General features: G+C 33.8%; 1 long non-coding RNA gene across 3 annotated transcripts; it reads left to right on the top strand.

The window, feature by feature from the left end:
- The first annotated feature begins 2,511 nt into the window (after positions 1 to 2,511).
- On the top strand, positions 2,512 to 16,103 carry LOC128211452 (uncharacterized). 3 transcript variants are annotated; one of them, XR_008257289.1, is made up of 7 exons: positions 2,512 to 2,564; positions 7,415 to 7,501; positions 8,246 to 8,382; positions 10,783 to 10,893; positions 11,906 to 11,983; positions 12,984 to 13,086; positions 13,982 to 16,103. It is a non-coding gene; the product is annotated as an uncharacterized LOC128211452 (long non-coding RNA). The 3 variants fall into 3 exon arrangements; XR_008257290.1 differs by lacking the exon at positions 2,512 to 2,564 and adding an exon at positions 5,684 to 5,832; XR_008257288.1 differs by lacking the exon at positions 2,512 to 2,564 and adding an exon at positions 5,684 to 6,767.
- The last annotated feature ends 1,156 nt before the right edge of the window (positions 16,104 to 17,259 follow it).

The raw sequence follows: 17,259 nt of genomic DNA, 5'->3' as shown, positions 1-17,259 counted from the left end.
ATGATTTTCATTAAATGCAGAACTAAGTAGGATATAAGGTTTGGTCGAATCACTTAATTATAAGTCCCTAGTTTATTTTAGAATAAACAATCGTTTCTAAAAGGAAATAATAAAAGTGTTGTCTTTTACATATTGTTTAAGTGGACAAACAATCCTAGATCATTTGACGTGGTGTACAAATAAAATCCAAATCATATTGACACTCAAAGCCTATTTCAAGTAAGGTAACAATCATTCGCAGGAGGTTTTTTGTTCGGGGGTTGTTTTATCCTACCCTTGTTAAAAAGGCAATGTTAATGTACAATGCCAAATGCATGACTACGCCTTCATTTGTTTTTACTGCAAAACAATGAATGAATCCATTAATTTTGTGGAATTTATGTGGGACAAAATAAAAAGAACAACTTAGAAAAAACAACAATATAATAAAAACATACAGTTGCAATGAGCGTGGAATTATGTATAAGTTAGATTAGCTGGGTTAAACTCTTAATGATTAAGAATGAGCGGAGTGAGCGTAGCGAACGAGTCCTTCTTAATAATTTAGAATTTAATTCAGGTCATCTGACTGACTTAGAATACAACCTAATTTTCTTACTATCATAAAGTTATTTTTTGTTTTACTAATTTAATTCACCTAATTATATTTTCGTATTTAATTGACATAAATATTATTTTCAAAGAATTTCATCAGTAGCAGCGATCTGACTGTTTTCTTGACCTTAGATCTGAAAGCACAAGTATTGGCATGTTAACCGTCTTGAACTGTGTATAGTAATGGCCTTAGCTGGTCATTTTCCTACTTATATTTTTATAATGTACTGAAGGATGGTTATTGTCTGCTGATAGTTTTAGTCAGATTAATGCACGTACATAGTAAATTGAAATTGTGGAAAATACATATTAATGAGGTTTGCCGTGGAAACATTAACCTAATCGCTTAAACTCGAAACATGTTCATGTGCAAGCCCTAAATTGAGAAAGGCTTAGACAAATAAAAAAAAAAACATGTTGTATATTCAGTGGTGTGGGTTATTTTATATCTTAACAGTTAAGATACAACTAGCATTGGTAATAGTAAAGATAAATATAAAGATAACTAACATGTTGTATCCTGACTTGTTCAAGAAAATCTGAATTTTGATGATTGTTATTTCATCAAAATATAATTAGAGGTATTGTCATAGCCTGGGTGTTGTTGTTGGCATTATCGGTGTTGCTGTGTATTTTATTTCACTTGAGCACAAAGTCCTTAGCGTGAGCTATTGTGTTAGGCACTGATTGTCTGTCGTCAACATTTTTCTTCAACCAACTTCTCTTCCTTAACCACTTGGACAATTTCAACCAAACAGGAATGTTCCTTGAGTGGTCGCCTTCCAGGATGCAAAAAAAACGGTCCATGCAGAACTCTGGTTGCCATGGCAACCCAAAAGCAAAACGTCTTAGAAACCGCTTGCCCTATTTCAACATAACTTCACAGAAATCTTTCTTAGGTGACCCTGTATCGAATTACTTCACCCCATAGTGATTCATATAAAACCTGGCCTCAGGGGGCGGTGATACTTTTCAGTATATGTCTTTATATAAAACAATCTTCTCCTCAGAACCTGGTAGCTTGATTATAAAAATAATTTCACAGAAATGTTCCTTAGGTGACCCTCTGTCAAATTCCTTCACCCCATGTTGATTAATAAAAAGTATGGTTTCAAGGAGGGAGATGGGGGCGGGGGTTCTTTACCAAAAGTGTTTAAATGCCCATGGAGTTAAAGCTGACTACGCCCCATGGGTCCCAGCCAGGTTTTCTATAAACCAATATTAAAAAGTCTTTGACCCAGATTAAGACCTGCTGTCGTTTACTTTTTATGTTCTTTAACTACAATGATATTTCACTTTTTATACATTTTATACAATTTATACTTTTATATATATATATATATATATATATATATATATATATATATATATATATATATATATATATATATATATATATATATCTATTACAGATATTAAGGTGACCATATATATATTAATCTAGGCATTATGGGGACCGCTGGATTAAGGCGACAAAAATTGGTCTCCTTAATATTTTCAGTCCAGATTTGATGTATCAAATGTCAATAAAAATGTCCATTGACAGTAAGTTGATAAGCTTGAATGTTTATTTACGAGATCATTTCATTGTTTTAAATCTTATTATCTTTTAATATTAAAAAAAATATTCTGAAACTTTTGTGTGTGTATATTTGTGTATCCATAAAAATAGCTATTAAGGCGACCAGGGAAAAAATCATAATTTTGGTCAAAAATAGCTATATACTAAGCATTTTTTATTTGTTTTACTTTATTTAAAGCCTATTGTATATTATCCCGAAGTTTCATTCCATAAAAAACAGAAATAAGGAAATTCGATATTTCGTGTACCATCAGCGTCCAAATTTTCAAGTATACAAAAATTTAACCTTCCGGAATATAACGGAAATTTTCGGGTATCTCCGTGGTACCATCTCCGTGCAATTATGCAGTATGGCGTTCATCTCTTACGGAAAGAGAATGGTAACTTGGTAAGTGTTTAAAATACATATTCAACGTTTTTTTCGTTTATTTTTATGACTTTTGTACAGTAGTATAAACCGTCCACCCTTTGGTTGAAAAGCAAATGATTTATCCGGATTTTGTTCATCCGAAACTAAATCACTAGTATCAACATCCGGTGTAATTTTTGCTTGTATTTTGGAGAAACTCGATTGATTTCTAGCAAACTTGGTTTACCACTACATCGTCTTTATTATTATTTGGTATGTTCCAATCTAAAAAGGGATTTGCTCCCTTAACATCTCAGATTTTAATAAATAAAAGACGAAATGATACAAATGCCTTACATTTTGTTTGTCAATGTCATGTCATTACTACATTAGTCATTCTCATCACCTTTGAATAGCAGAACAGAACGAACACTATCACCAATTCGTATTGTGGCTTTTTGCATGTGTCTTAAATTCACATATTTGATAATAAATGCAACAATAAAATATTTCCCTTATTATGCCACAGTTATGCACCAGTCAATTGTAACCATGGCCCCCAGGCAGGTCTTGTTTATACCAAGGATAGCAGGGGAAATGGGCCATGTTTTTACGTTCCAGGTGGACCGGCAGTGCTGAGTGAATGCGGTGTTATTGTTTTTGCGCTGAAAACAGGGAATGGGCCTAACCTAGGATGTCCCCAGGGGCATTTGACGGGGATCTGGTCATTTCGTAACCTTACCATTTCGTAACTGCTGAATCTTGGTTATTTCGTGACCATTTTGTTAGTCAATTCGTAACCATCAATAAATCAATTGCTCATATGGTAACCACCATTTAACAAGGTGATAAATAGTACACTTAGCACCTCGTTAAGTGTATTGTTCGAACCTGGATGTATATGGCACAGCAACCAAGACACCAATTGGGAGACATTACTCAAATTCTCACTAGTAACAAGCCAATAATTTATGTTACTCAATAGTTATTAGAGATATATATATATCATGCTAAATTAGAAATAATTTGTTATACTACCAAAATATGTTAATTATTTTCTTACATTTTGCTTACTTATAAACATTAATTTAAGACTGATCGCGATGTATTTTTGAGTAAAATTACGTTTACATAAATGATCATTCTTGACCTATTTCATTGACTATATTTGTTTGAATTGTTTAAAACAAACAAAATTTTGTTCTGTTCTTTTTTCAATTGATCCATATTCTGCATACTTTATATCTGAAACCGACAAAAAACAGCCTAAAATTATTAGTTATGGTACAGTGGAAACTCACTAAACCGGATCTCCACAAAACCGGAATCCTCGGGATACCGGAATTTTATCAGAGTCCCGGTTTTCCCCTTCTATTTTCAATGTAAAAAATCCCTACAAAACCAGAACCCCGATATACCGGATACTGGACAAAAAATCGAGAAAATTTGTTAGTTGTCAAAGTAATTTTACCTCACAAAACCGGACGTTTTGTTCAAACATGTCAAAATAATTCTGTGTATTAGGAAATTCACGAATCACGTGTCACTTTGTTTTGACAGCCGGTACATCGTTAAATATTACGCCTGTGATGTTGTGTTAACACGATAATTGATAATGATGATTGCGCTGTGGATTGACTGTCGCGCGATCATCAAACGATAATCAAACTTGTGAAAAGAAAATTGATTAAAACATTTATTTGTTTGTTGCAGAAAATACAGAACTAGAAATGGTTTTTTAGTGATCATTTTGGAGGGTTGTTTTATCTAAAGACTTCTATGATTGAATCAAATTAGAGCGGTGCTTTAATTAAACTATCAAACATACTAAACAAGCATTAAATTACGAGAGTTGTTTTATTTCAAGACTTGGAAAAAAGCTGGTTATAAAAACGCAGAAATGTTTAATTATGCTTATCACTTTTGCAAGTGCTTTAATCATGTCTCAACCTCCGTCTAAACGTCGGAGAATTGAACTGTCCCTAGAGGACAAAAGCCTTTAAAGGTTAACTCCGTTAATATATTGAGTAAACTTACTCCGTACATCGAATCCCCACTAAACCGGAATCCTCACTAAACCGGAAATTTTGCCCAGTCCGGACCTTGTCCGGTTTAGTGAGTTTCCAATGTATTAATTTCCAATAACAAGTTACAAAATTAAACATATCGGCACATTTTTAATACAATAAGCATATAAAAAAGCACATACTCTCATTCGGCAAACTCACTACATTTTACAATACTTCTATGCAATTTAAAAAAAATGAAATTCTAAAGTTATATGGTCTATATATTTAAAAAATATTGGCTTAAGGTCACAATTCCTCTCAATGGTAGAACATCTATGAATTAAAAAATTATTACATTTAATATTCAGCCTACTTATAATATTTCCTTCGCAACATAAAAAGATAGCTAGTGTGAATGTTTCTATTTGTCATAGTTTCAGAGTTTATTGGCAAATCGCACTACACTATTAGGAATAAAGAAGGAATACAACTACTAGATTTAACTTTGTTTATTTTGTTATTTTTATGTTTTATACTTACAGTAAACTTATTTTGTAAATTCAAATGGTATTAAATTAATTCCTCATAATTATAGGAGTCAACAGGTTAAGATATGACCATTCGATTTCTTAACGGTTACGAATTGACTAACACAATGGTTATGAAATGACCAACAATGAGCGGTTACGAAATGACCATAATTCATTTGACAGGGCTTTTACCAGCTGTTTGTCTGTGCAGAGCGGGAATTTTACCTGGGATTGGCTGGACCGAAAGTCAAAGTCCCCACTTTTAGCAGGACCTTGGGGGCCCATGCTGCAATTGACTGTTGCATTATTTGGATTTTTTCTTAACTTTACGACACGCCCCCCTACAGTATTTTATAGTCAAGTTTAGTAACATTTATTTACAGAAATTGGATAACTTAACAAGTAAAGTAAACTGTACTGAGCTTTTGAACAAACCTACATACTTATAAATCAAAATTGATATTTTAGGGATCTACACTGAATAAACCCAAAATGTTAGATTTGATTTGCTAAATTAGAACAGTATTTAGTCTATCCACACAAAATTTACAGGATCATCAGATAACAAATTTTCTAAAAATTCTCTGTTTGCCAAATAGGGAAGACAGGTTAAGTGGGATTAAAAGGTTGCTATCTGTGACCAAAAAAATACTGTTCAAAATTGTGAGTATTCATTTATCTTTCGTTCAGTAAAGAGCATGCAATGGCATAGTGGTTGGATTAGATAATCTGACAGCGGTGCTGGACGTCAGGAGTTCAAATATTGTTGTGAGTTCAATGTACCAAAAGAATACCTTTGGAATACACAATTATCTATAAAAATGGCAGAGCAAATTGCCCATATTGTAGTAATGTCTTAGATCCAGCTTGGATAACTTGGACACAGTAAGCGGTTCACACCAAGGGAAATTCTCAGATAAAACAGCGCTTATGAACTTGAACATTACATTTTTCATTGAGACAAAGAAAAGACATTATTGCTGATCTTCTGAAAACAAATCTTGGATTTAAACTAATCACCAACAAAAATATTTGCATTTTAATCACACAATGTAAACAACTGCGCCACAGATCTTATCTGTATGTTTAGGGTTTTTAAAATTTAGCAGTTAAATATAGAATAGCATACTGGTAGGTCTGGTTGGTCTGTTGCTTTAGATGCTAAGTAAACATAATGTCAGTGATTTCATCACTATTTCTATTAAAATATCAGTTTTCTTCTTCAGGGCTTCTCACATTTGCACCTTTTTTACCATTTGAATCATAAAAAGATAACAAACAAACACAGATGGAACATTTGAAAATACAATTCAGTTGGTTTCTATTTTCTTGCTCATTTTTGCTTGAAATTATTCTGCTTGAATGTGATTTTTGTTGCTTAAATTTGTACTTAACTCTTTGTGAATATTTAAGGAATGTAAGGGGTCAGATTTCAGATGCTCATTATTTCTGGAACACTAAATACTTTATTTGATTGTGTACACTGCACTTTCTTGTTAAGCATTCATCCAAATCATTTGGGTAAATATTGGCAGAAAAACTGCTTTTAGATTTATACTGGTCATCAAAACCGGCACTGACAAAACATAAGATGTGTTTAATTAATGTGCGGGAAAGAGGTTTAAAGGTGTCCGCCCACAAAGAAATGCTTGCGGGTCACAGTACCCCTTCAAGTAGTTCTTGAAAAAAAATGATTCTCTCAGGTAGCGTTTGATTATGTATACATTGTATCCTTGTATGTATTTTCAAGTGTACACATGATTTATATTATAAGGTTTGTACAATTTTAGTTTTATTTAAATTTTAAAATTTTGACATTTTTTTTAAGATTTGCCTGCCCCTGTCTAAACACTTAATTCTTGGTCTTTGGACTATTGTCTGCAACTTCAAAACACACTTTTTGGAACAGGACACATTTTTCTGATATTTTATCCAGTTTGACTGCAATATAAGTTGTATTTATCAATCAAGTAAAAAATGACATTTATATTTCCATAATTACCTGGTAGTTATTTGTTAATTTGTTTTAATTCATGGATAGGTTTATTGCGAGTGTCATGGAAAGCTGGAACTTTTCAGTACACAACATGCAAACTGAGAATGAACTGTGTGTGCCGGCTTTGTGAACAAAAACGCAAGGCGGCTATGGTAAATTGCGTCAAGATATCCTTGGGACCCCCCCCCCCCTGGGCATGCAATACAATTTGTGTTTCGCTGATCTGTTGGCTGGGATCAGATCATCCATTTGGGGATTTAGATATGTTACCCCAGCCAACAGGCTGTATGTTTAATTGTACTCAATACTAAGCTTTGTTTTAGTGCGAACATCAACATGTTTATCTAATTGCAGTTGCTGCTTGGGACAATAAAGTTAAGTCAGCAACCGTCTACCAGACTGCAAGATTCATCTCTTCCAAAGGATGTTGTACCTTTCCAGGTGGGTGTGCATTGATTGATTGATTGATTGATTGATTGTGAGTTTGTGTTAATGAATAACTGTGAAACCATAACCAAATGTTGGGCTGTAAAGGTGCATGCTTCACATATTCTCCGTCCTGGTTGGCATACTGGACCGTCATCAGACACTCTGCCATGAATGTTAGAGAGTTTAAAGCTATTTCTTATTTTTCTGTGTAACTATATTGATGTTAGATTAAATTTACGCCGCCGTGTTACTGTGTAACAATTTGAAATTGGGCCAAAATCATCAAGCTAGAGCTTTGCTTAATCTTTTTCAAACTTCTGCGTGATTTCTGCCCTTGACAATATTTGCTCGCAGCCCCCCTCAAAGTTGCACTTCGTTCAGTATTTGAAAGCTTACGGATACACTTTTTTGTTAATTTGAGATCTTAATGTGGCTACTTCTAAGTAAATAGATGCTCAAAGTAACTAGATGCTCAGGGTGTTCACTGGGTGACAAAGGCTACCCAGTATTGGTTGTTTCTTTTTTCTGAAAAGATGTTTCTAGTGAATTGCCCAGTTGCAGTGGTTTTGACACCACAGAACCAGCAAAGCTCCATGACAGATATATATATATATATATATGTTTTCATCATTGATGTTAGTACTGCTGTATTGGAGGCCTCACAATTTCTGTGTGGAAATGTCATCTGATACACTCATAATGGCGTATTTCTAGCATAGCTTTCATAAGTGCATGGCCATTCTCTGTCATTTTCAGATACACTGTGTGGATAAGAAATGCAGAGTGGTACCACCAATCACCTAAGCCACCATTCCCCTAACAGACAATAGGCTCATGGGGACAGTTCCTGCAATTTACAGAAAAGCTCTCAATTGTAGCCCTACCAACTTCAGGTAAGCGATAAATCTGGACTTCAAGATATCTCTGTACTCACTGTAAGTTTATACTTCATTTGAACAAAACATAGGGCCGAATTCAGAACAATCACTCTCACTCACACTCAATGAGTTAATCCTCTGTAATCACATAACGGTCGAGATATTTTCGAGTGAAAGGTATATCCGTATTCACAGGTCCCAATTTCTCGAAACTTCTTAAGCTTAACAGGCTTAAGTCGCTTATTTCAATTAGCCAAAATACATACTGAAAATGGATTTTGATCAATGAAAAATGGTTTATTCTGATAATCATACAGATTTTTCCTACATAATTTAAAAAAAAAAATTGAAGAAGTAAATATAACACATTTTATAGAACAACGAAAATAATGAGATTAGCTTAATCCTGTTATAAGGAACTTAAGAAGTTTCGAGAAATTGGGGCCAGGTGTGAGTGAGACTCAAGTGTTTTGCGTGAGTGGGACATTTGTGAGTGCTCGGCTAGGCCACTTGAACTGCCCTCGAGGATTGGTTGTGAATAGGAATTGAATGAGTGTATGTGAAAAAAAGTACATGGCAAGTAGAAAAGATGAAATATATCAAATATTTGGAACAAATAAGGGACATGCTCGTTCCCAGACAATATTTAAGGGACCGGGATAATCCATTGAAGTACATGTTCATTCAATAACGTGGCCATCTATAAACAAAACAAATTCAAAAGGATGCGCCTATCATATATTTGTTTTGTTTCGCAATGATCTTGAACCCCCAGCAATGTTGATGTTTGCAATTCATCAATGGCTGCAAAGACAGGCAGCTAAAGGTACGTGAAGTTAGCATCCTAGCGGCATGAAGTTAGCGGCCTAGCGGCGTGAGGTTGGCAGACTAGCGACCTAAATTTGTTATCTATTTCAAGGTTCAATGGTTTAAATGGGAAATATGATAAATCAATGTTTTTAGTCGTACATTAGCGGCCTTAAATTGTTTACTACTTCAGAGCATTTTTATATGAGTTTTCTTCTAAAACAATGCTAAAATAATTGTTTTCCTATGCAAAATACATCACGCTTGAGCGGTCTTGCGGCGTGAACTTGGCGGCCTGGTGGCCTAGCGGCCTAAAAATCCCCAAAACTCAATCCAGCAGCCCAGGAAAAGGGGGAAATGCTGATATTCGCTAAAGGATGTTGATTTATGAAAAGGACATTTAATTTATCATTGTTTTAGAAAAGAACGCATATAAAATGCTTTGGAATAGGAAACAATTTTAGGCCGCTAGTCACATGAGGCGGCTAGGCCGCCAGGCCGCTAACTTGACGCCACTAGGCCATTTCATAGCGTGGTAAGGGAATTGATATGTATTTTCCAGCCTACATTCAGCTGGATTATTATTACTATTATTATTATTATTATTATTATTATTATTATTATTTTCATCATCATCAGCAGCAGCAGCACCACCACCAGCAGCAGCACCACCAACACCAACACCACAATATCATCATCAACATCATCATCATTATTATTATTATTATTATTATTATTATTATTATTATTATCGTCATCTTCATCCATTTTCCCCTACATTTCTTGAGTTGTTTTTCACTCCGAGGTGTTATTTCCCCATAAGAAGTAGATTCATTCGCTAATTCTATCCATCTGCTATTTTTTCAACTTCCATTTTTTCAACTTCCATATATTATTTTCAAACGCCCAAGAACGCTTTATGTAGAATACAAAAGCAAGATTATATATGAATACATATTTAAATTACGTGATACAATGGAAAACGGCTACATATTTAAAACAGCAACAACAACGACAACAAAAAACATGCATTTAAACGTATTTTGCAACAGTTATTTACAACCCAAAACGTTTATTTTTATTAACCAATTGTTTTAAAATGTAAATTTCAGTTTCAGAATAACACTTATTATCATTTGTTTGTTGCCATAACTAACAATAAGGTACTCAAATCTCAAATAAACATATGTTTACAATGTATAATGTAAACATCACCATAGTCAAACAGATAATCCGATATGTTCATGTAAACATACGTGTATAATTACATACTGTATTGCTCACTTGATGAAGTGGAGTGTTAGCGATGCGTGTGAATACGAACAGATCACTTGAGTGTCACTCCCGATATTCCACTCAAGTGATCATTTGAGTGTCCCTTACGGGAATGTGGTTGGAGTGTGAGTGAGAGTGGATGTTCTGAATTCGGCCCTTACAATATCAGCATCAAAATCCAGGTTTAGATCCCAGACCAAACTTTGTCTCCTTCATTAAACTTAATTTCAGATGTTCTATAAGCCACATACATGTTCACTACTTATGACGGATAAGAACTTTCGCAAATTGATTTTAAATGCGTTTTCCCAGATTTACACCCTCCTCTTGCAGATACTGCCGATGGTGAAGCTTGGGTGCACCGGGCCGGTTTTCCAGCCGTGTGGAATCAACATCTCCAGCTGAACAGGGGCCGGGAATTATATAAGACTCCTTAGCAGCATGGTGAGCTTTTGCATATTTATTTCCAGGCTCATATACCCGGCCAAACTTCTGCGTTTAAGCTTTCCTTTAGTCATTTTTTTAAATAACGTATCTCAAGTCTTTCAATGAAATCACAACTGTGACACCTTTGGAGACTAGATTTAAATTAAAGAACCATTATGTGTACAAAGCCTTTTGGGTGATTTAAAATCAAATTAGTAAACAGGATTCTCATGGTTCATGGTTTATAATTGGCCGTGTGGACCTTTCATTCTTTACTTTGGTAACAGCCGCTTAAGTACATGTATGTAAGAAGGGGGGTGGGGGTACAGATGTGATAGTAAACAGTGTTTAATAAGGTATATTTGTTTTTATTTTATCACCATTTTAAAGGTAATGATTGTGTTAAATCAGGGATAAGTAACAAGTTTAACACACACACTGTAACATGTTCTTTATTTCAAATAAATCTATAAATTATCTCTGGAGAATTTAGTCTGATCTCCATTTCTCAGAAAATGTAGCTGTCTAAGTGCCTATTCCATCAATGAGTATCACTGTCTTTAAATTGCTGTTGCGGTACAGTTTAAATAGCAAAAGTTTTATGGCCCTGCTTGTTTGCAACTCCTCATTCATTTTTGTACAGCGAGAAAAGTAAGGGAATTCTAGAGATTTACTAGAATTATGGATTGTTTTTCTTGAGTTACACAGTACATAAGGAGGAGTAAGTGTGTACACAACTCCTCAATTTATTCCTGTTTCTTATTTATATATGTAACATAGATGTGTACAAGACTTAGAAACATGACATAAAAGAGCTCACTTTGATAAAAAATATCTTTACTGTTAAAGTAAGAACTTTTACTGCATAGTAAGTAATGTCTTCTGCTCATCTTTATGACATCATTACATGGAATGGAAACTTCCCAAGATACATTTCCACATGGCGCAGCTCATTTATATATATTGCTGATGGATTGTTTAGAAAGGGACAGTTTTAATTGGACAAAATGTTTTAATCGCCATTTTACAGAGTGCCAACCAGTCATTGCTGTTCTTTGCATTGCTGAGGAGGACAGTCCTGCCAACATAACAGTTTGTTCAATAACAGGTAAAAAACTGGTCTCACTTTACATTTTCAACCACTGCCAGATAATATAATCTTATATAATGAACATCCTTCTTCACAACTGGTGTTAAATATATAATGATTAAACTAACAATAAAATGGAAATTATGCTCTTTAAACTCAGAACCATTATTGACTGTCAGATGCTACTGGTAAATGAACTGGTCTTGATGTCCTTTTCTTGAGATAATAACTATTTGCATATTACCCCGGTACTACTATTGTACATTCAATAGAAAATCGTCTTGTTTGTATCGTTAAATGGCTTTATAATGTTCCCCACTTCCTGATTCTTGAAAATTACGTGAACAAATGACAATTCTACTACCATTTAAAGTTTGATTAAATTTCGGACAAATGTGTTTGTTTTAATTTGCCTTCTGCTTAAAGTAAGGGTATATATACTGGGCAAGAAGTGCTGAATTTCATTGTGAATGACAGTGATTATCCGTAGTTTGAATTTGGTTCGGACATGTTTGACGGGAATTCAAAGACATTTTTTTGTCATCATTTTCGCATACATTGGTTCATTCCAAGATAAAAAATATAACCTTTTTCAAAATGTTCAATCTGTGAGAGTGCAGCTTTAATAGACCTGTAAAGACTTGTCGATGTGAAACTAAACTCTCAATCAAACTTTGGTAAAAGATCAAATGCGGGGCTCCGTGTGCGGCATAGACTGTGTTAATTTTTATATAATATGATGAAGAGCTAGTTAAATTATCTTTGTTAAAAGTCTTCATTTGAAGCAAAATATGTTTCAATACCCTGTATGAATTTTCTTCACTGGATATTGATTCATAAAAAACATTGCTCCAGGGTGCGGAGCTATTTTTTTGCTATATGTCTAAATGGAAAAATCTTCTCCTCAGAAGTCAACTTTGTTCCCCAATGTGCAAGGCACAATCGGTGAAAATAATTTCAATAAAAGTCACTGATTATTATTATTGTTATTATTATTAATAAACTTTTACTATTTCAGGAGACAAACAGAAACATAGAGGTGCTATACATTCTGATGGAAAAACAAAAGCATCTCCCATCATTTTGGCGTGGCTCAGATCAAGAGGAGAATTTTAAGAAAGGTAATAACTGAGCAACTAAGAACATGCAAGTTGCACTGGTTAGAGTGTAAGACCCATCTCCCTTCATAAGAATTGATAATCATCACTGTATTAAATCAAGAAATTGAAACGTAAGTGTCTTGTCTTTTGCAGTGTTTTTGAAATATGATATAATATAATTTTAAAAAAACTAAATTATTATTTAATATGATTGTGAATGTGTGATGTTTTCTTCTGATCATTCACTCTCAAAAACCAGATACTAAAAACATATTTGTAGATTTTTTTGTTTTACTTGTAAATATAGTTTTAAGGTTGTATTTTAGGCAAAGCCTTTTATTCTGCTCAATACAAACTTAAATATTGTAAGAGTTATGGCCCTTTGTAATTTTTAAACAAATACATTTTTTTATGTTTTTGTAAGCCCATTATTAAGGGACTTTTAATATTTTCACCAGCTGCATTATAAAGTCAGACCAAAAGTATTCAGTAAGTGTCCAAACAATAACTAAGTTAGAATCCTTTCTCAATTCAAGTGAGCGATATAGGGCCATCTCTGTGTTTGTCTGACTAAAAAACAATAATCAATCTTTGAGTTAAATTGACAAATATTGTTGTAGAATGTTTTGTGAAGACATACAATTGGATTACTTTTGTGTCAATAGGATTTAGGTTTCTGCACATAAAAATTATTTAGAATTGCATTTGGGTCAGGCGGTTCACGTTCGATATTACTTGCAGTATAAGTGGAAGCAGTGACTTAAAATTAATTACCAAACAGTTTCTGCTCAATTGCTTTGAGTTAACATACGAGTTATGAAACTTGGAATACTAGTTCTTGGTGGCATAAATGAAAGACCTTGTTTTGTCACATTGTCTAGTAATCAAGCACTAACTTCCTCTAAATTCTCTTCAGGTGATGGTTGGGCACACACAAGAAGACATAGATCACAGGTGTCTAGCCATATGAGTAGATAGGAGTGTCACACTCTGCCAAACTTACTTCATCAGACGAGCAGAAAGCTTCTCAAGATCCCGCACTGCACACTAAGACATAGTCTTTGACTACAACAAGGTGATGAAAGTACAGAGAGATCCAATTGAAATCAATTCTGTGCTACTGTCATTTCTTCATTCTGGAAGTCGATGGACATGATTTATCATGGCATCAAGTGTGCAGTTTGCCGACTACCAGCAATCTTGTTCACCAGCTGTGCAACTTGAGCTGGTAGCTTTATTGCTTGAAACCACTGCATAAGAGGAGGGAAGGTGCAGGTTCATCAAAAAGTCTCAAAAGTTGAAACTAGGAAAAGAAGTTTATCAAGAGTGTGAATCTATTTTGAAAACAATCGTTACAATGATTTGGTTTCCTTTGAAACTTGATACATACTATGAATTGAGATGCTTAAATAAAAAACCGCTATTCAATTATCAGGAAACTGCCTTTTTCATACTAAAGGGTAAATGATGTCGCCATTTCCTGTATGTATTTAAATAAGATATGTCTCCACAATTAATATTTTTAGGGAATTTTTCTCAACCTAATGAATGAGATTAAATTGTACAGTGTTATATGAGCTTAATATGTGTTTTCTCATTCTTTAAAATTGGTGAAAAATTGTCAGAAGATAATTAGACCAGTATCCATTACTGCAATCATACAATCAAATATACAGGGACAAGCCCACTGGGCATATAATATAATTAAACCCTGTTTAGGGGCACGAGGCAAACAGAGTTACTTTCAAACGTTAAAGCTGCACTCTCACACTTTGGATGTTTTGACAACCTTTTTCATTTCATGTCTTGGATTGGAACCATCCAATTTTTGTGAAAAATTAAATCCCAGATTTTTCTATTTAAGTTAAAACATTGATGTTTTTATGCACTTTTCTTAAACCGTTAGAAACATTAATTTTCGAACGGAAATATGAAATCTGCGATCTGATCTTTTGTCAGCAATCTTTTATCATTGGTTTGCAGATAATTACGCCAAAACTTGCTCATTCCAAGACAAAAAAATTTGTGGAAACGGTATATCTGTGAGAGTGCAGCTCTAAATGTTTAATTGCTTGATTACTACTGTATTAGAAATTACAGGGATTGGGGCATATTTTTAGTGTTTTTATTGCTTGGTTTTGATTCATACAGTCATACTTTATTCTTCAGGGCACAACTTACAAATAGACAAAACTGGAAAATGGTCATATCAAAAGGTCAAAGATAATGCAAGTTGAACAATCATATTGTTCATGGCTTGTATTTTTGGTATATTTTGTTGCATATGCTATAGAAAAGTTGAAAGTTAAAAATAAATTCATAGTTGAAATGATGGCTTTGAATGGTATTGTCAGATGAGAAACGGCACTATTAAGCAATAGGTATAATGGTACTTTATTTATTTTAATCAATTTTAGATATTATGAAAATTATTATCTTATTTAGTACATGAGACCTTTTAAACAGTTATTGACAATATAACAATGTGTATATGAAGCTTTAGATCAACACTTAAAGCTGCACTCTTACAGATTGTCAGTTTAGACACAAACTTGTCTCAAAATCGGCTGATTTGGTTATCATTCCTTTAATTCAGTCATATTAGATAATTCACGATAGAACCAATCAAAAATGTTTGGTAAAACTGCCGAAAAGTTCATTTACATTAAATTGTTTGTAATGCTTTTAGTCATTGTTCGTAATGCTTTTAGTCATAAAACATCATTTTTTTTAACATAAATATGATGAACTGCAATATGATCTTTTTTCAGCAGTCTTATATCACTTCAAATTGGGTCTAGACATTTCTGCAAAAAATACTCCATTTATAGACAAACAATAAAAGAGTACCAGTAGTCAAAACGATCAATCGGTGAGATTGCAGCTTTAAATACACCTTTTAAGACCGCTGTAAAATTCCAATGGTTTGCCTAAATCTTTAAAGCTAGCATACTGTTTAATTGACAACCATACTTATTGTTTAAAAGTGTCATGATATCTTTGTACAATGTTTTTATATAATTCATTAAAGAAGTCAAAACAAATTTGTTTATCTTTTAATTTGTTATCTATTATTTAAATGACTCAGACAAAAATGGGAACGTCAGTGCTAGTTCTTGTACTATTAACATCCCACGAAGTTTCTATTGGTGTAGCAGCAAGGAGGTGTTACATTAAGGATGCATCATTTAAACCAAATTATACATTCATATGCACATCATACAGGCGTGTAGCCGCCTATACGTGAATACGCGGCTGAATCCACATGATTCTGACAAAAAAATCAACCAAAGTTGCAGTATGCGAACTTGACTATATGAATCTAAAATAGGTTATTTTCCAGTACTAAATAATTCACAGCGGAACGCCCAGAATGCACTAGATTGCACCATGGTTTTCAAAATTTTCTGAGGGGGCACGCCCCTGAACCCCCCAGCACATTTATGAATTCACATGAATAGAGGGGTAGCTACGCCACTGACATAATTGAAACCACAGTGTGGCTAAACAACACTATATGTTTATCATACGCAGTGATCTCCCATGGAAATGCAATCGTCAAAGAATCTGAAGGGGCTGTTTGGACTAGATTTGAAATGCACCAAGTGTTTAAAAAGTTGGTTTCAGTCACGAAGAGAATCAACCATACCCCACACTTGTTGGAGTAAGATGAAATGTCCACTTTCCGCGAGAAAGAAAGTACATTGAAAATGTTCATTTGATTCAATTGACTTTATCTTTTTATAAATATGTTGCAATACATAAAATACGTTATTTGTTATAATTGTTTACCCATGTTGAATTTTATTTGGCAAATTTATAAGAGATTTAAATATTAAGAAACTCAGCCGCTAAAGAGGATATGATTATGACATACTTTTTTAAATCTTTCGAACATGAGTTTTTGAGTGAATATAAGCGAATGTTTCGAAAATGCATCTTTTACTTGGATTTTATAGATTGTTATTACGAAATAAAGTATGGCGAATCAAACGAAGTGTTAAAGCCAAGCTATTGATGGCTGAAACCCTTCAATAAATGTTGATATGTGCTAAAATATAGTCTTTGAAGTCCAAAATTTTGAAATGCGTTACTAACCCGATTCAACAAAAGGCTGTTGCACAATCAGTTGATTGACATAATCACGTGATAAATCAATAACTTCCATTAAGGTTAAAATATTCAACACCTTAG

This window comes from Mya arenaria, chromosome 12 (assembly GCF_026914265.1).
Source record: "Mya arenaria isolate MELC-2E11 chromosome 12, ASM2691426v1".
NCBI lineage: Eukaryota > Metazoa > Mollusca > Bivalvia > Myida > Myidae > Mya > Mya arenaria.
This window is presented reverse-complemented; position numbering and strand designations above follow the sequence as displayed.